General features: G+C 34.5%; 1 protein-coding gene across 2 annotated transcripts in view; it reads left to right on the top strand.

Moving 5' to 3' along the window:
* The window catches only part of PRKG1 (protein kinase cGMP-dependent 1), a 1,324,229-nt gene that overhangs the window by 1,199,333 nt on the left and 104,171 nt on the right, over positions 1-20,725 (top strand). The window lies entirely within an intron of this gene.

Raw genomic sequence — 20,725 nt, 5'->3', positions numbered from 1 at the left:
TAGTATGTCTCCCCTTAAATATGAAACCTTAATTTGGTGAGGAAGATCATTTGGACAAGGGAAAATGATTAGTTTAAAATCCAGTATAAACAATTGAATATAAATGCATTCTTCCTTTCACTGAAAACACTTTCTGAATGAATTGCAGTTGAGTTCACCAGTTTGTGAAATTGTATGAAAAATAATAAGGCTGGAAATATTTTCTCATGTGAGTACACTGTTGCTTTACATTGAACTTTGTCAGTAAAAACTAATCAGTTGATCTAAGAAAGAAGTGGAAAATTTTGTTAGAGCCAAACTTGACTTATAACCCCGAAGAACATCTCAGAAAGCTCTGAGAACTGTTCCTGCCCACCAGAAGTCAAAGTACCCTAAATTTAAGTTGGTTTTTTTTTTTTTTTTTGACAGAGGGCTGTACATCAAATAACATTTTTTACATAATCCAGATGTAAGTGTCATATGACCCCTTAAAAATTCAAGTAGGAAAGTTATCCTTAAGGAGTTGTTTTACTGTTGCTAGGAGAATGTTGCTCTTTCTGGTTGAGCAGGTATTTCTGCCAGTGGGGTAGGTTTGATCAATACATGATACAAATACACAAGACACATTGAGGGGAGAGAGGAGGCCAAAGGGCAGAGAAAACTTTTTGTTTGAATTTTTCTTGTCTTGCCATAAAATATGAATTTTATTTCACAACTTGTGTTGCTAAGTTATGATTTATTTGAGATAGTACATAAAGTTATGAGATAGTACATATGCCATTGTATTTGTATATAACAGAGTACATTTTTATCTACTAGAATAATTTGCTTTAAAACAAAGCTTTACTTTTTTTTTTTAAACAAAAATGTGAAGTAATTTGAGATTAACTATTTTCTGCAAAAATTTTAGGTTACTTTTTAAAAAAGTATAATCTATATAATCCTGTTCTTTCTCCCAAGAAGGTAACCTGGGTAAAAACAATTTTGTATTTGATATCATATAGGATACAGGAAGGTTTGAATCAACTAATATCAGTGACTAGATGGTGCAGGAGAAGAATCTGATTGGTTGGTCTTGTAGTAACCTAAAAAAGGATAAAATAATTTCTTTTGCCTTGAGAATCTATGAAGATTAAAAATTTGGACTAGAACTAAATAAATGATTATTGTAATTCATTTTGGCAGATTAAATTCTATTATTTTCAAAGCTATATACATATATTCACATTTTCTTCTCTATATAATTTTTGTTTCCTCTGCTCTTTGGAGGGACATAGACTTACATCCTATAGTCACATACCATCAGTGCTCCTGCTAAGATTTCCTGAGGAAACTACACTAAGCCAGTGTTAACACCAAACAAGCTCCACATAGTCATCAGTATTTCCTATACTGTGACTGATTGGTATGAATTTTCTGGTTTTCTACTTTAGGTTGAAATACATATGAATGCTAAACTTAGACTTTAGTTTCTGGTATTTGCATTAATCATCCTGAGATGGCAGAGGAGAGTCATTTAATGTGCTTTATTGGTTCTAAAACTATAAAACTTGGTTATTATTAGACTTTATTCCTAAAGGAACATTTTCTTGCTATATGAATGCTCATATTTATAATTTATGTCAGCAAAGTTTTTCTTGAGTTTATATCTTTAAATAAGGTTACTATGGATCATTTTATATATATTTATATTTTTGTATATATACTCACACACTTCATTTTATATACATTTTATGTGTACAATTAGTGGTAGTATTTAAAGTTTATCTAAAATAATACTTGAGCAACTATCTAAGTAATTGTAGAGTTACTGGAAAATGTTGAAGGTCTTTTTTAACTGAAATATATCTTTCATCTACTTCTGTTTCTCTGTTACATTTTAGACAGATTTTTAATGAATGTTTTTCCTATTTATTCTACCCAAAGTCAAGGTCAGTCACTGACTTAGAACTGATCAGTGGTGGGAAAGCAATTATGAATTAGTCATATCCTTCTCAGTGTACTGCTGGCCTTACAAAGGTTAAATTGTGTATATGTCTCATTAATTCTGGGCATTTATGGGTTCACCTGCACATGCTTTAACTAAAGGTAGGCAAGAAAGCAAATCTATTGAGATTCAGGTTCAGACAATTACAAGATAGGTGTAGCAACAGGTCTTCCCACTGGAAGAGAATCCATCAATACAAAAAACATGACTCTGAATGAGGACTAGAAGCCTCAGGTTCTGCTCCTGGCTCTATTATTGCCAACCAAATAATTCTGGTCCTGTCTTAACATCTGTCTCTCAATCTCATTATATTACCTATATAATGTTATTTAGTGATTTAATTAATGGCAATATGTAAAAATAACTCGGTAAATTATAAAGGGCTGTACAAGTAGATGGTATTATTTATAGAAGCAATCACTGGAAATATACCCTAATATATTTGCTAGATGGTTTGATTTTCAGACAGTTTATTGCAGATCTATTATATAGAACAAATTATATCTGAGACAGTCCTCTTTAGTCTTATGTAGGCAAACTTGTCTCAATTTAGTAGCATGTTGTAAAATTAAACCTAGCCTGGAAAATATCTGTAAGTATCATTTTAATAAAATAGAAACATTTAGTTAAAAGAAAGTTCAATTATTATTAAAGAACCAAAAAGGGCAATAAAATGATGACCTACATTTAAATGCTGTTCTTTGAAGTATAAATTTAATGGATTATAAATCAATCATTATATTTATATTTGCATATCAGTCAACTAGGATAAATTAGTTTGAATTTTTCTGTTCAAATAATACTAAATCCAAATGAAAGCATAACCCATATACCTTAACATTGATTATTATTTAGAAAAAGGGAATAGCTTGATGAAAAATGAAAGTCTAAGACCATTGATCTAAATTCTAGAGAGATAAATAATGTTCATTTTATTCTTCAAAATAACTATATTACTGGAGGAGGTGTTGTAATGCTTTTTATACTGTTAGCATTTTATAGCTTTCTAATAAATAATCAACATCTAAAGATTTCTGAAGTCGAAAGCATCTTTTTAATTAGGTGTACTATTGCTCAGAGTAGGAAAACTGTTAAATTATTCCCCAGGGAGAAGTTTTTTAGTTGAACTAACATGTTTAAACATCTATTTGTGGTGGCACTGTTTTCTCTTCCTATTGGATTTCTTTCCCTTCTGTGCATTATGCCTTCGCTTTGTATTTAAGGAACTTATGAGGTTTGCCAGCACTGCAGGGGATACGAACAGGCTCTAATTGATCTAAATTCCCTGGGTAGTTTTGTTAATGCCTCTAGGTTTCTATATAGATCACAAATTCTGTACCATTTAAAACTGAGATGACGATTTGGCTGCCCAGTGTAAGCTTTATTCTTTCAAGGTCCTCTTGACTGTGCAAAATCCACTAAAGATAAGATTAGTATTTTATAAAACCCAACTAAAATGATCATGTTATTTATTCATGCGAAATTATTATTGGCATTGTCTCATTGACTAGGCCTATTTGTGTAAAAAGAAAACAGGTAAGACTGATAGTAAAGATGGATTCAGTTGAGACATTTAGAACTCAGTTGCAGAAACTTAGCTGTTAGCACAGTCTGGATTCAGTGGCAGAAAGCAGACCATATCTTTCAGAGAAACCACACCAAGTGTTCAGTTTGGATGGCTGGTCCAGAAAGTTTGACTTGAAAGAAGTATCCCAGGGAAATGTTTCTCAAAGCTCTTCTCCAAAATAAATAAATAAAACTATTCTACTGCAGAATATGTGCCCTGTCTCATGAGATATATTTCCTAGAAAGAAAATTATCCATGACAGAAACTTTACCTTTATGGCATGTTTAAGCTTATCTTAATTGCTGTTAATTATCCACTAAGAGCTTCTCCTTTTTAAAATATGAAGTTATAATCACAAAGACATTAGATGAGACAACCTCAGATTGAAGGTAAAGCTCATTAAACCTTATTTAGAGCAGGAAGTACCATGTATGATGAAAGTTGTTTTCATTAGAGGAAAGGAATTTTCATTACACTATTTTCCTTAGAGACTATGTTTTTATTCATTTAATAAACATTTAGAAATATACTTATGATGATTGTACTTTACAGTGTGCATACCAAATAGAAAAAATATATTTTCTGAAAGTAAGGATCTGGCACTTCAGTGGGGAGACTGATGTGTAATTCAATAATTATTTTCAATATTTACTTCTAAGTTATGATACTCCTTGTGATAAAGCCCTGTTTGGGTAGAGAGACTGATCTCCATATTTATACCCTTTCTTATGAAAAAGTAACCACGCAGAAAATCAAATAGAAAAAAAGCAGATATTCTATTTCATTCTAAGTATTTCTGATATATGAATATAGACTACTTCTTAAATGAAATATTTTCAAGTTAGACTATCATTTCTTATCGTTGTATTTGTACTCAGTAGTTATAGGCAAAATATCTCTTTTTCTGAAGGAAATGCCTATATATATTAAGCAATTAAGTTGAAGTATATGTAGTTGTAATAATCATAAGAATTTTTGGTGTAAAAACTGCTCTTCAATGAGGGATTTATGTATACCACAGCCATATTCCCTGATTAGGGTTATACAGAGCAGAAAAACAAAATAGCAAATTAAAGTCAGTGTTTTATTTATAATGATATCTATTTTTAACTAAAGTATTTTATATTTTCACTCTAAAAGAAATAGCATAGTGATATAGATTAAAAAGTAAAAATCACATTCTAAACAAATCAAGTACAACTTCTATTAACTATCTTTGTGTTTAACATTATACTTATGGTCATTTACAATTTTATCTTCTGCTTTTTCGATTTAACACCTATATTATAAGCATTTATAATATGATTATATATAGTTCTTAAACATAATTTTTGTGGTGACCTGATAGCACAGTGAATGGATCCTAGTATTATAGACTGATTCAATTTGTACCCTTGTTAATTCAATTTATTGTGCTTTGGAAAATACGATCCCAATCACTGCTTTAAAAAAAAGAAAAAAAGGCACCAAATAACAAAAAATACTCTCAAACTGGTCCCATCTAGCAGTATGTTCCAAATTATTACATGTCATGACACTCATAGAAAATGAGTATAGCATCTTATGCCAGTTGACTCACCAGCTCTAGTTCTATCCTGATGCTCTGAAGGGATTCATATCCAAGCCCTTCAGTTGAGAAGCTCTGATAGTTATGTGAGTATAGATTCATGAGTACATTTATTTATGATCTCAGCTGATGACTATTGGTATTGTTTTTCATATGGAGGAACTTTTTCTTATGGAGGAACTGTTTCTTACGACAAAATCTCTATAAATCTTTGACTGTGGTTATGTTTATTAATCTGCATTGCTTGGTGGATAGGTATGTAGGTAAGCAGATGTTGTTGTTCAGTAGCTAAGTCATGTCCAACTCTTTGTGACTTCATGGACTGTAGCATGCCAGGCTTCCCTGTCCTTCACTATCTCCAAGGAGTTTGCTCAAACTCATGTTGGTGATGCTATCTAAACATCTCATCCTCTGCCACCACCTTCTCCTTTTGCCTTCAGTCTTTCCCAACATCAGGATATTTTCCATTGAGTTGGTAGATGGGTAGATATATAGATAGGTTGATTGATTTAAAAACATTCTATAATTATCTAGCAGGCCATTATGTAACAGCATTATTTGTGTTCATTCCATTTGTCATATGCATTCACTTATTTAACAAATATTTTCTATGTGCCTACAAAAGGTTGCATATAAAGCAATGAATAAAATAGCCATGCTCCTTGCCATCATGGTACCTATTGTCCAGTGGAGGAGAGAGAGACACATTAATTATTCTGGGAAGATTTCTCTGAGGAAGTGACGTTTTAACTAAATTTGAGCTGGATTTTGAAGAATTAGCTGGTACTGGCGAGGAAAGAATTAGCCGGTATTAGTTGGGCAAGGAAGTATAGATAGTATTCTAGACAGACAAACAGCATATGCAAAGTCCCCAAGTTAGGAGACAACATTACATATTCAAGGAACTAAACCAATATGTCTGGAACTTAGAATATGCAAGATGGAGATGGGATTTAAGGATTTAAAGAAAACACTTCAGGCTTGTAGGTTAGCAAATGTGATGAGCTGGTTTATAATTATGCACTCTGGCCTTATAATTACACACTCTTTCCTCTGGTTGGAGGAGTGAAAATGTGAAAGCAAGAACAGTCAGAATATTTTCCAGGTAAAAGCTGAAGGCAGATAGGATAGAATAACAGCAGTGTGAATAGAGAAAAGCATTTGAGAGCTTGTTAGGTGGCAAAGCCAATAAGTTTTCTTAAGGAAATAGATATTGATGATGAAAGGCACAAAGGCCGAGGATGATGCAAGAATGTTCAGTCTGGAAATCAGAGGGAGACAATGGCATCCACTAAGATAAAGAATGGTGGCCACATTTGGAGAGTGGGATCATCATAACTTCATTTTTACTCAGGTTACATATGAGGTGATTTTGAGACATGGCTTGGAGCTCAGAGAAGAGGTTGGTATTCATTTGAAAATAATGAGAATTTAGATGGTAGAGATGTGGATGAAAGAGTATGGCACCGAGGATTGATTCTTGAGGAACATTAGCAGTTAAAAATCAGAAAAAGAGGAAAGATTTCACACACACACACACACACACACACACACACACACACACACACACACACAAATTGTGTAATCCATGTCCAAAGACTAGTTTGAAAGGAGAGAGGTAGAAGGAAAACCAGTTGTCATCACAGAAGGCAGAGATGGAGAGGGTTTCAAGAATGGAGGAGTAGACAATGATACAGTTGTTTAAGTTCTAGTGTGTTAACTAACAACTAACTATTGAAGTTATCAAACCACTAATTCATTTTCTTCTTGGGATGGATTGGTAGGGATCGAGTCCCCTAAATGGACTGAAAATGAATCTGATTTGAAGAAGAATCAATAAGCTTATATAGAATTATAAAGAATTTCAAGTAAAATAGGTAACAATGTGTAGTGATTATTATGGATCATCAGTGTTGAGAGAAAGAAAGAGAAGTAAAGCATGTTAAATCCAGCAAAGGAGGAGAGAGTATTAGACCGAGGGAGGGCTTCCCTGGTGGTCCACTGATTACGACTCAGAGCTCTCAATGCAGGGGGCCTGGGTTCCATCCCTGATCAGCAAACTGAGATCCATCATGCCATCTGGCATTAAAAAAAAAAAAAGACTGAGGGAGTTCAATACTAAGCGAGAGGGTCTCAGGTCCTTTTAAGTCTCCTAGATATAAGTAGAACTTCGAAAGAAAAGTCAGACTATGACCCTGGGTAAGGTTTGTACTACTTTGTGAAGTGATATTTTTTTTTAATTTTGGAAATTAATTTTATTGGAGTATAACTGATTTATAATGATGTGTTAGGTTTCTGCTATACAGTAAAGTGAATCAGTTATATATATACCCACTCTTTTATAGATTGTTGTCCCATATAGGTCATTATAGAGTATTGATGAACATTCTCTGGGCTGTACAGTAAGTTCTTATTCATTATCTTTTTAGTATATACTAGTGTGTATATGTCAATCCCAATCTCCCAGTTTATCCCCCCTCTTTCCCTCTTTAACTGTAAGTTTGTCTTCTGCATCTGTGACTCTATTTCTTTTTTGTAAATAGGTTCATTTGTTCCATTTTTTTTTTAAGGAGTCCACATATAAGCAATATCATATGATATACCTTTGTCTGACTTACTTCATCAGTGTGGCGATCTCTCAGTCTATCCATGTTGCTACAAATGGCATTATTTCATTTTTTATGACTGAGTAATAGTCCATTGTACATATGTACTACATCTTCTTTATCCATCCTTCCAGGACCTGAGAGCAACCTAAATGTCCACTGAAGTAGACACATTTAGTTTTTCACTTTTCCATCTCAGTATTTCTTCAGTTTTAAATATTGTCCTTACTCTAAAGAAATATAAAAATTAAAGATTCTCCTAAGAAGAATTAAACATTTTTCCTAACACCCTAGCATAAATTTGCACCTAAGTCCCTTCTCCTCCAGAGATAACATGAACATAGAGAGGAAAGAGAGGCACCATGTACCTCAGTGCAAAATGTTCAGTTATTCTCTACCTTGTCCAAAAAAAAGGGACTGTCGTCATAGATGCACATAATACAAAAAGAAAATTTAATAGTAAACAAGAGAGATGAAACTGTGGTAGAGAGCTGGAAATAGGGCTAGTCTACAAAGCAGGACCTGTATCATCATCTCCCTGAAAAAGGGTGATGCACAAAACAGCAGATGTACCAAGGTTGACTGACTTATTACTGTTGAACCAACGAAGTACCACAGTCACTTTCCCTGACTCAATAACTGTAGAAAATATTGTCAACATATGGGCCACTCTTTTGGCCCTTTTGATATAGTCCACATAAACATTTTATTCTCATTTCTATAATTAGTCCTCGTTGATTTAAAGCTCCACTCTATTTACAGGGAACATTTTAGTCTGATATTTTCAGGATTACTTTGGTGCCAAGCCTTGTTGTTTGACACAACGTGATGGCAGTAAAAGATGCTCTCATGTTACATTTCATTAGCAGAGACAACCCTTTAGTTGCTCGCTCTGCTTGTCAAGGGGAGTTGCTCGGAGCTCTTTGGCTCACAGAGGGAACTGCCGTTGTTGCTCAGACCTTTGAAAATTCACTCATCAAATGCATCTCAAAACACACAAGGCTATGCAAATCAGAACAGAGGTCTGGATTGTTCAGGAACATCTTCCCCAAGGCCCCAGAGTCGTCTAGCATCTAACAAACATTAGATTTTAAATGCACAATCAAATGCACATGGGGTTGCTCTTTTGAATGCTCTGACTACTTTGAAATTTTGAACATTCTTATTAGTGTTTTTCTGCCAAGGATTTCAGAGTAAAGATCTTAGTATTCTCACAATCTTATCAACAATTTACTTCAACCAACTTGGTCTTGATCTAAGCAATTCTCAGGGAAATGAGCCTGGAAAATTGTTTTTCCCCCTATGGAAAGAATTCAAGTGAGTAATATCCTGTTCCAAACAGGGAACTATATGCCAATTAAATGGAAAGAACACTAAGAATGGCATTATGAAATAGCCTTCAAACCAGAATTAGAATTTGCTGACCACTTCTCAGATTGAATAAGTTAGAAGACAATCCCATTCTCTGGGCAATAAAAATTGTTTTCCATTTTATGGCAGGACAAAGTATAGGAGGTTTGAAAAATTTGCAGCAGTTGGCCCTGAACTAATCACTGGACTTTCAGTTGCACAAGGGCTGTTTACTTTTCAAAGGCTAGTACATGTAATCTGCTTGGAAAGAAGTATAAATGAGTTTCTAAGGCCACCAGTGCTAGCAGATTAAGACTTTAGTGTAACTTGTGACTACAGATAGCATCAAAGTAAGATTTTTCAAGTGCAGTATGACTGATTAAAAAAAAAAAAGTTATTTTCAGGATAAAACTACTTGGCCTTGGGTAGAAGTATTTTTATTTCCCTTTCAACTCTCAAAGTCCAATTGCTAATTTCTTCTTCATTTCGCTTATCTTTAAGATTCCTAGGTCGCCAGGCTTTATGAAGGTGGATCTCAGTATGTCCTTGTATGCAATCTTTTCTAACTGACAGCAGAGACCTAAAGATAATTGAAAATCTAATGCTGCTGACTTGCTTGGTGGATGCAGACAAGCATTTGATTATTGACTATGTTTTCTTCTTCTGAAAAGGAAAGCTGATTCCTTTCCACTGTTGTCATAGTACATAACAACAACTGGAAATTACTTTCTAAACATCAAGAGCTCTTTAAATTCTAAGGATATTTTGACCCCATATGGCAATTAGATCAGCCTTTCCAGAGCCCCAAACTTCAAGGGAAAAGAGAGCAGCCCAGTGCTCCTGTCTTTTTGTTATATTTTGTTACTTTATAGAGTCTGTTGTGATGTATGCCTTTAAAAAGCAAAAAAAAATAATGTCTATCAATAGTATTAGTAATAGATCCCTTTGTGTTCTTAGTAGTTTCCATTGAAAAATAATAATATGTGACCAGAATATATTTTATTCTTCAGTGAAGGGAGTTCCTTTCCATGGAATCAAGATAGTGTATGTGCTTTGCTTAGTCGCTCAGTTGTGTCTGACTTTGCGACCCCATGGGCTGTAGCCCTCCAGGCTCCTCTGTCCATGGGATTCTCCAGGCAAGAACACTGGAGTGGGTTGCCGTGCCCTCCTCCAGGGAATCTTCCCAACCCAGGGATCGAACCAGGATCTCCCACATTCTAGGCAGATTCTTCATTGTCTGAGCCAGGGAAGCCCAAGATGGCATATAGCATAATTCTATAGCATAATTAATAATGCTGCTTTATATTCAATATTGGACCATAGTAGAAGGGGAAAACCTTTGAACCTAGTAAGAGCAAGCCTGACGCTCAGTGGGGACCTCTAGCAAGGTCATGCTCACATAGCAAGAGGAATATTTCCTTGGAGTTGGGAGACCTGGGCCTTAGTTACAGCAATGACACCAACTTCTCCATGTGACATTGGTCTAGAACCTCTGGACCTGTTTTCTAGTCTGTAAAAATGATCATTTTGAAATCCTTTCTAGTTCAAATGCTTAGAAAGTTAACAGTCATTCTTTTAGAAATTTAATTCCCTTTTAAATAAACAATATTTTTACCTTTGGGATTTTCTAAATTGATAATACAGACATCTTTGTGACTGTCAATAGAAAAACAGATTCTTAGGAATCCTGGAATACTTTGTGGATTTATATTTTAAAAGAAGTCACTAAGTCACTTATATTTCCTTCCTCTTAGAATCTGAAAGTATTGTTAGTGCTTAATTTACTAAAAATATTTAAAAAATTATACAGTTTTGCTTGAATTATGTTTTGATAACTCATAGTAGTTCAGTAAATTAGCTTTTAGAAACAGAGCATTTTCCATTTTCATCATTATACATATAATTTTCTCTTGCCAATGTGACATTTAGATATGATAATAAGCCAGTCTATCTTTCAATAAAATGCCATTAGAAAATTATAGAGTGCCTCTGAAACTGGAAATGTTATACTAACATTTCCCCCCATGAATCCTTTTAGAAAGAAAGGATTTTTAAATAATGAATTAAAATGGCAGCATAACTCATTTTGATACAATGAACATAATACACCATGTTAGTTTACATCTTTAAATTGTTATTTGAGAAAGATGAGATATCATAAAAGTGAAGCATGGCTGTTGCTCACAGACATCTGTGTATATCACACCAGTTTCCTCCAATGCATAAATTGCAAACACTAGTCAACTTTATCAACTGTATTAATTACTTCAGGAAGCCAGCCTATTACTCTGATACTCAGAAACTGTTCAAACATTTTAGGCAACCTAGGTAAGTTACTGGTTGAGCATATTGAAAAGAAATCACTCTGATAGTCTTACGAAGTAGATAAAGCAGCTTCCTAAAATGATTAATTTCAAAATCACTTTCTGTTTAAGGACTTGGAAAGTATGATTCATTGGGAAATTCCCCATCAGTTTTTCTAAGTTTTTTTTTTGTTAAAAACGGTCCTGCTTTATTTTCTTAAGCACAGTGTGTTTATTATGCTAGTAAAATTTGCCTATCAAAATGTCACAATTTAGTTAAACATATATTTTACTGAAAATTATTTTCCTCTTCCAAATCAAGTCTCTTGTTCACTATGCTGGTAAGCAGGTTATTTTGGACACTCCTCTGGATGGGGCTCCTGGCTTTTACTCTTAAGCCTCTTAACTTTACTATATTACAGGAACAGTTAATTTAATGATAAAGAATATGTTTTAGTGTGTCTAACAATTCTTTTCAAATGGGATCCAAAAAGTTGCCTTGAGATTAAAAAAAAAAAAAAAGACCATTCATTGAAAGGATGACACCTTTATAACAGACCAAATGACCAATGGTGTTTTTTTTGAATGAAGATGTGAACAAGAAGAGCAAGAAGAGTACATAGCTTACCCTGAAGGTCTCGTAATCCCTTTATTTAGAGGTTCTTATTATGTAGACAGACCTCATTGTGTTGGCAGAACTGATTAAATGATTGGTTCCTGTGATTTAGGCAACCTCAAGTTCCTACCCCCTCTCCAGAGGTTGGGGGAAGAGCTGAAAGTTCTAATACTCTAATCATGCTTTGCCCTTTCTGGTGACCAGCCCGCAAGCTATCTAAGGGCCACCAGTCATCTCATTAGCATGCCAAAGAGGCACTGACCACTCCAGGGATTCCAAGGATTTTAGGAGCTATGTGCCAGGGACCAGGGACAAAGACCAAATATATATTTCCCATAGATTAAATCATTAGGTGCCAGTGTCATATACCCACCACTCAAGTCATGACAATCAAGAATGTTAGTGCATGCCTGCATGCTAAGTCGCTTTAGTTGTGTCTGACTCTTTGGGACACTATGGACCATAGCCTGTCAGGCTTCTCTGTCCATGGGATTCTCCAAGCAAGAATAATGGAGTAGATTGCCATTTCCTTTTTGAGGGCATCTTCCTGACCCAGGGATGGAACCCAAGTCTTATGTCTCCTGCATTGGCAGCCGGGTTCTTTACCACTACTGCTGCTTGGTCGATTTTGCCAAATAATTTCCAGGGTAACCAGGATGTGGAGGGAGAACAGAATCTTCCCTGGTTAAGAACCATTGCTATAAAGAGAAGACAAATAAATTCAAAACACTAAAATTGTATTAGTGTCAGAGTACAGAATTTAATCTGATGTTGAAAATGAGCCTCACTTTCCCATAGTTTCACTTCTAAGAGAAAAGCTTAGGTGCAAAAAAAGTGTCACAGTTGGCATCAGACAAGATTGAATTCCAGAAGCATAGAGTTGGCCAAGATTTACTTAATTCAGTTGCTAGAATACTAATTATAGAAAGTAATTTGTCCATGTTCAATTAAGATTTCCTCATTCCTACTTAATACTCACCATTTTTTAAAATTATATTTACTTCTTCAAAGAAGCAGACTTTTAAGCATAATGGGACAATCAATTCATTGGGAGAACCTGGCTTACCAGGATGCTAAAACTGTTGTTTTGAGGTGGTAGAGTTTGTAAATTTGCCAAAGTTGGGAAAATACACAGTCTCAGTTAGTTCCACACATTGTTGACTGACATTTCTCACTTTAGATGCTAAGTCACTATAATAATCTCAAATGTAATTACTTTGTGTATATAATACAGTGAATATTCTTTCCATTCATATAACCTGTCGGGTTGTAATGGTAAAACATGGCATTGTATTAAGACAGAAAACACAAAAACAGATTTTAGTAAAACTAACATTTATAATAGAGGACTGATATTGCACTGGTAATAAAAAAGAAGCTTGTATTGTGAAAGTGAATGTACTACAAAAAAGAATAATGTGCTGCAGGCAAAAAAAGAAGTGCTTTTGAGAACTAGAAGTCACAGATTTGACAGTCCCTTCAAATAGCAGTGTTTTCACCTTACAAGTTCTGTCGACGTGGTTTCATTAACTTTTAGAAATTAAGGGCACAGCATTCTTAAATTCCACCTTTGTGGTAATCACAAATGATAGACCCTGCCAACACAATGCTATATTGTCATCCTTCTGCCCACTGACATGATTACTATTCCCAAGTGCTTTCAAGAGCCAAACACTGGTCAATTTGACTCTCTGCTGATTAATGAACGAGCCAGAAATAATTAGAGAGACATAGCCATGTCAGTCTATAAGGTGTTGGCATCTGTACATCCTCAGATGCAGAAGGTAGACATTTGAAATGCAGAGAATGTTGAAATTTCTGTGCAAGAAAAGAAAGTTAGCAAGAACTAGGAAAATACATAGACTCTGGGATTGTTAAAAAGATCCCAAGGAGAATAATAATTTAAAATAGTTGACTTCTGGAATTATTATAAAAGAATAAACCTTTGTAGTATCGTTCCAACTCTGAGTTGCAAACCTCTAGGGATTGTAAACTTCATGTAGTGTATCATGACCAACATTTTTATTATTTCAGGTGTATCACATGCAATAGTGTCAATTTGTATTTCCCTGTGTGTGTGTGTGTGTGTGTGTAAGAGATGATATGATGAAAAATGTATTTCTTAATATGACTATAGTCAAAAAGGTTTGGATTATAATAAATCAATATAAATGTCTCCCTCCCAATTCAGTTGTAATATTCATTATACTTTCAATTTACTTTTTAAAAGTGTATGTTATTTATTGCGTGCCTTGAACAGTAAGACTTACTTAGTGGCTACAGATCACACCCCCTTGGTCAATTAAGTACCTTAATAATGCATGAAATTGAATTCAAACAGACAAAAGGAAGTGAGAGGGGCAAGGGACACATCTGTCAGTATGCAAAACAATTACAAATGCCTGTATAGTCATTTCCATATCAAAGGAAAGTACATCATTATTGTGAAAACTTAAGTCAACATTTTTTTAAGTTCAAATATGCCAGACATGTACTCAGCAAAGAGAATACAAAATAGATATGTTCTCTTCTTGAGAAACTTAAAGTCTAATAAATCCAGCCAATTATATTATTGATTGTGGTGTTATTTAATAAGAGGTCAGGAAGTATAGAATGCTATATGAGCTTTTAAAAGGGACATTGATATCAACCTAAGGATTTTAATTATTCTTACCAAATATTTTTCTGTATAAGCAATTACAGAAATGTTTTGAGCCAAGGGAGCATTTAACTTATGTAGATTTGTTTGTAAATCTCCATGGGTTCTGTTCTCTATGCTGCATGTGATATGGTTGCTGACAAAGTTTTGATGAAGTATAACTTAAAACTTCCTTTATCCTTAGCAGTTCTCCCTCTCTCCCCTTGGAGGTATATATTTGTGACTGGGTCAGGGAGGAAGGGGGCTGAATAAGATGAAGAATTTTACTCATTCCCTCAAACCCCTCAGGTCCTATTTTACCAGTTATCAATATTAATTGATCCCAAGCTTTCGCCTGCATTTCAAAAGAATGACCCTGATTAGATTGTAACATTTGGAGTCTTATGTTTATAGATGAAACAAAAGCAAAAAATAAAGTTATCCTGCCTTTGGGGATTATTTGCCAGCTTTTTAGAGTCACTTCTTTAATGAGTACACTCATTTATATTCTTAAGTTACCTTCAGATTTTGAAAGCTTTAATAATCTTATAATCACCACAGATGCCTATAAATGTGAGCTTATCTATGCCTTTGTTAAAGACATAAACAATAGGTGGAGCTAGTGGTAAAGAATCCGCCTGCCAGTACAGGAGATGGAAGAGACAAGGGTTGGATCCCTGGATCAGGAAAATCCCTTGGAGGAGGAAATGGCACTCCACCCCATTATTCTTGCCTGGAAAATTTCATGGGCAGAGGAGTTTGGCAAGCTGTAGTCCATGCAGTTTCAAAAGAGTCAGACATGGCTGAGCACCTCAGCACACCCATAGGATAAGCTCTTATTTGTGAAAAATCTTAACAATTAGAAAGTTCAAATAGTTCAAACAAGTACTGTTGTGTGGATACTAATGATAGTGAGGACCAGGAGTATCATACTTTTCTGAACTGTAAGACAAAGCCTTATTTATTTTCAGTACTTCATTCTATTTTTTTAATTAATAATTTTACTTAGAATTTTTACAAAATAAATACCAATTAACTAAAATGTCCAAGTAATTAAAACAACCCAAATCCCACAGAATCTAGAAATGTAAATATATTCTATTAAATCAGAATATGTATATTTAATTAATTTTTATTGGAGTGTAGTTGATTTATAATGTTGTGTTAGTTTCTGCTGCATGTCAAAATGAATCAGTTATAATTCAGACTTTTGTAGATTTCTTTCCCATATAGGTCATTATAGAGTTCTAACTAGAATTCCCTATGCTATGCAGCAGGTTCTTATTATTTATTTTATATATAGTAGTGTGTATATCCCAGTCTCTCAATATATCCCTCCTTCTACCTTTGCCCCTTAGTAATTATAAGTTTGCTTTCCACATCTGTAAATCTATTTCTGTTTTGTAAATGTATACCCTTTAAGATTCCACATATAAGTGGAATATCATTTTCCATTCATCTGTTGATGGATATTTAGGTTGCATCCATGTCCTAGCTATTATTGCAAGTAGTGCTTCAGTGAACATTGGAGTGCATATATCTTTTCAAATTATGTTTTTTCTCTGGGCATATGCCCAGGAGTAGGACTGTTGGATCATATGGTAGTTCTACTTTTAGTCTTTTAAGGAACCTCCATTCTGTTCTCCACAGTAGCTGTATCAGTTTACACTCCCACCAGTGTAAGTGTAGGAGAATTCCCTTTTCTCCACACCCTCTCCAGCATTTATTGTTTGTAGATTTTTTGATGATGGACATTCTGACTGGTGTGAGGTGATATCTCGTTGTTTTTATTTGCATTTCTCAAATAATTAATGATGTTGAGCATCTTTTCATGTGCTTTTGGTATTTGAAACCACTTCATTAATGCTGATGGAGAAGGAAATGGCAACCCACTCCAGTACTCTTGCCTGGAAAATCCCGTGGATGGAGGAGCCTGGTAGGCTACAGTCCATGGGGTCACGAAGAGTCGGACAAAACTGAGCGACTTCACTTCACTTCATTAATGATGAAATACTCTAATTACATGATTATCCTGTTCTTCTCATAGTTTTAATAACTATAACTATAGTGATAATGACTAATGGCTCACATTTTTTGAGCACTTAAGTCCTAGGCTTTACATGAATTCTTATGTAATCCTGACAACAATTCTATGAAACAAATATTCTTATTTTCCCTGATTTTATAGATAAAGAAACTGAGGCCTAGGAGGATTAATTCGAAAGTCACATAACTTGTAAATGGATTCACACTAGCCACCAGATGTCTGCTGCCAAAACTAATCTGTATACTTTTAGATCCCAACTTTCACATACATATTTTCATAAGATAAATTTTGGGGACTTGTTATTACCCACTTTTTCACTCAGAGAGGGTAGTGCAATGAAATCTTCCCCTTAAAAACATCACCCAGATTCAACAATTATCAATCTTATTCCACCAATTTCATCAAATCCTTGTTTCATTTTTTACTGAAATATTTTAACCAAATCACTAACATTATATCACTCCCTCTAAATACTTAACTTCCATATGTATCTTCTAAAAATAAAGACTTTTACATAACCAAAGTGTCATTACATCTAACAAAAGCAACATCTAGGCATTATTCATTTTTCCTGAATTTTCTCAAAAATCTCTTTTTAATGGTTTGTTTGTCTTGGGATCAAAACAGATCTCATCCATTGAATGTTGGTTATGTCTCTTATTAAGTCCCTTTGGTCTAGAAGAGCCTCTTTAATAGCTCCATTAGCTTGTTGAAGAAATGAATCAGTTGTCCTGGTGCAGCTCCCCCATTTCAGGTTTGTCTTATCATTTATAAATGGCATCATCTACCTTGTATCTCCATATCCTCTGTGTTGTTATGAAGGATCATCAAACCTAAAGGGCTGGTTAGATTCATGATCAATATTTTGTGGTAAGAAAACTTCATAGGAGGTTCAGTGTACTGCAATATTATATTGTAACAGAAGGCAAATAGGGCCTAACCAGCCATATTTTGACTTTCAGCTACTTGAAATTGAAATAGTGGATTTGGAGGTGATAGCTTAATCCTTTCGTGGTCATGTTTCCTATCTACTTTTTAAAAACTGGTTTGATACCAATAATGATCACTGTCTGAATCAATTATCTCATTAGGCTTTTTATATGATCATGATCCAATTCATCATTCTTTCAATATCTATTAACTGGAATTCCTCCAAACCCTCTCCATCATCAGTTAAGATTTTGATAGACTGCTTACCCTCATACTATTTGTTCAAGACCAGCAGGACAAATGCTTTTTATTCTTTCCTGTTAATCACCAATTTCCAGAGTAAGTAAATGGTGCTTTAGTTACCTGTTAGTGAGAAATGACGTGGTTTTTTTTTCCTGTCTTTTTTTGGTATCATTATGAATTTGTAGATTTTTATAAATTCAGTGCATCAAGGTGACTCCTTGTTTCTTCTTCAACAGTCCATTACTTACAAAGAGCTCCCATGGTTTCTGAATGACAAAATGTCCCAGATTGTGTACATTTCCTCCTCTGAGCCTGAAAGCAGCATTTTCTACAGGAATCGTGGTTCTTTTTAGCTAGGAATGGTGATAAGTTAAGTGGCCACTGCTACTAGGTCTGTTTGCTTCAAGATCTTAGTAGAAAAAGTATGTGAATCATTTTTGTAATAAACCCATTATTAACATACTCTATATAATCTTCACCATTCCCATCTTATTCTAAGATAGTAGCACATTGTTAGAAACAAGATATATGATTCCTTAAGAATAATATTCACATCAAGATTTTTATCTAAGTTCATAAGTCAAAGGGACTTTTTATTATTTTAGGAGGAAGTCAAAGATGAGAACTTAGCTTGTAATACCAAATAAATTAAAAAATTTTTTCCAGAGACCAATAAATACCAGAGCCTTCATCGAGTTGGTGGCTTGCCAAGATACTCAATATTTGTATAAAAAGAAAAAAAAAGTATATATTTGTTTGGATGTCAAAGTTATTTTGAATTAGAAATTTTCTTATTTTAGATTTTAAGGAGACCAAGACCACAGAATTGTTTTAGAAAATATAATAAGCCACAGATTTTTTTCTCTCCTTTTTAACTTTTACCCAAACAGCTTCCCTATCAGTTGATTAGGGCAAAAGCTTTACAATATCCATGTCACTTATGTTTCCACTTATTTCAGTCTTTGCCAAGATTTAATTTTGTTGTTGTAATGAACTTCAAAGTTTTTTTGTCTTTAGCCTGTAATCCTTTAGTGAGCAGGAAGCACCAACAGTTAAGGGTGATTTCTAGCAATTTCTCTAGGAGAAACAAAATGCGTCCATTTTCTTAGGTATTTGTCCAGTTCTCTATCTTTGACGAGGAAACATTAAGGAAAAATGCCCCACTTTAGAAAATGCCCCTTATTTCTGTTGTGGGAAAAGCAAAAAGAAGCTGTCTCTATTTTCTCTGTGAAAAGCCACATAGTAAAATCCAAATACTTCACTCACCTGCTTAAACTTCTTTTAATTCCATAACTTTTTATTTTCAGTTCAGTTCAGGTCAGTTGTTCAGCCGTGTCCCACTCTTTGGGATCCCATGAACTGCAGCATCCCAGGTCTCCCTGTCCATCACCAACTCACGGAGCTTAAGTAAACTCATGTCCGTTGAGTCTGTAATGCCATCCAACCATGTCATCCTCTGTGGTCCCCTTCTCCTCCTGCCCTCAATCTTTCCCAACATCAGGGTCTTCTCAAATGAGTCAGCTCTTCGCATCAGGTGGCCAAAGTATTGGAGTTTCACCTTCCTCATCAGTCCTTCAAATGAATACTCAGGATTGACCTCCTTTAGGATAGACTAGTTGGATCTTCTTGCAGTCCAAGGGACACTCAAGAGTCTTCTCCAACACCATAATTCAAAAGCATCAATTCTTCGGCACTCAGCTTTCTTTATAGTCCAACTCTCATATCCTACACGATTACTGGAAAAAGCATAGCTTTGACTAAACAGACCTTTGTTGGCAAAGTAATGTCTCTGCTTTTTAATATGCTCTCTAGGTTGGTCACTTCAAGAAGCAAGTGTCTTAATTTCATGGGTGCAGCCACCATCTGTCGTGATTTTGGAGACCAAAAAAATAAAGCCTGTCACTGTTTCCATTGTTTTCCCATCTATTTGCCATGAAGTGATGGGACCAGATGCCATGATCTTAGTTTCCTGAATGTTGAGCTTTAAGCCAGCTTTTTCACTCTCCTCTTTCACTTTCATCAAGAGGCTCTTTGGTTCTTCTTCTCTTTCTACCATAAGGGTGGTATCATCTGCATATCTGAGGTTATTGATATTTCTCCCAGCAATCTTGATTCCAGCTCATGCTTCCTCCAGTCCATCATTTCTCATGACATACTCTGCATATATTTTTTTTTAATTAAATAATCTAAAATATGTACAGAGCAAGAAGTAAATCTTCCTTGATGGAACCAAGCATTATAACCAGTTTCCTCTGGATCCCTTCAGTGATTCAAATAGTAGTAAACTTACATTTAAGTTAAAATTGGTTGCTTCTTTTTAACTTATGGTTATTTTTAGAGCAGCAAAATGTAGGAAGTAATCAATGCTTTGGACAAAGCCCCAAAGAGATTTTATAAGACATCTCTAAATCCTCCTTTGTACATTAAAATTTTTTTAATTGCAAATATGTATCTAAAACTTTGCTTTTTGGGTTTAGTGATATTTAGTAAAGATTAAGGTACATTTATGAATAACAAATAACTAGTTATTTGTAAAGAATATTTTAATTTTTGCTTATTTCATTTTACATGAAAATTCGAGCAATACAATAAAATGTAAAGAAGAAGGAAAAAATCTCCCCCAAATGTCATCAAATAACTAATTCTCAACAGAAAGGGTTAAGCCCCTTTAGCTAGAAGCATGATGTCTAATTTATAAAGGATCAACTATTATTCTATATAATTTATGAAACCACTCTCTATATTCTTACCAGTCTGAATAATTGAGGCTCCTAATACAAACTACACTATCAAGTTAGAACTAAAATGGAGGTGTTTTACCATTTCATTTTTTCACCAGAGTTTCCATGGAAACATGATGGTTATGACAATAGAAGTGGTGGGGGGATGATG

This window comes from Muntiacus reevesi, chromosome 2 (assembly GCF_963930625.1).
Source record: "Muntiacus reevesi chromosome 2, mMunRee1.1, whole genome shotgun sequence".
NCBI classification, from domain to species: Eukaryota; Metazoa; Chordata; class Mammalia; order Artiodactyla; family Cervidae; genus Muntiacus; species Muntiacus reevesi.
This window is presented reverse-complemented; position numbering and strand designations above follow the sequence as displayed.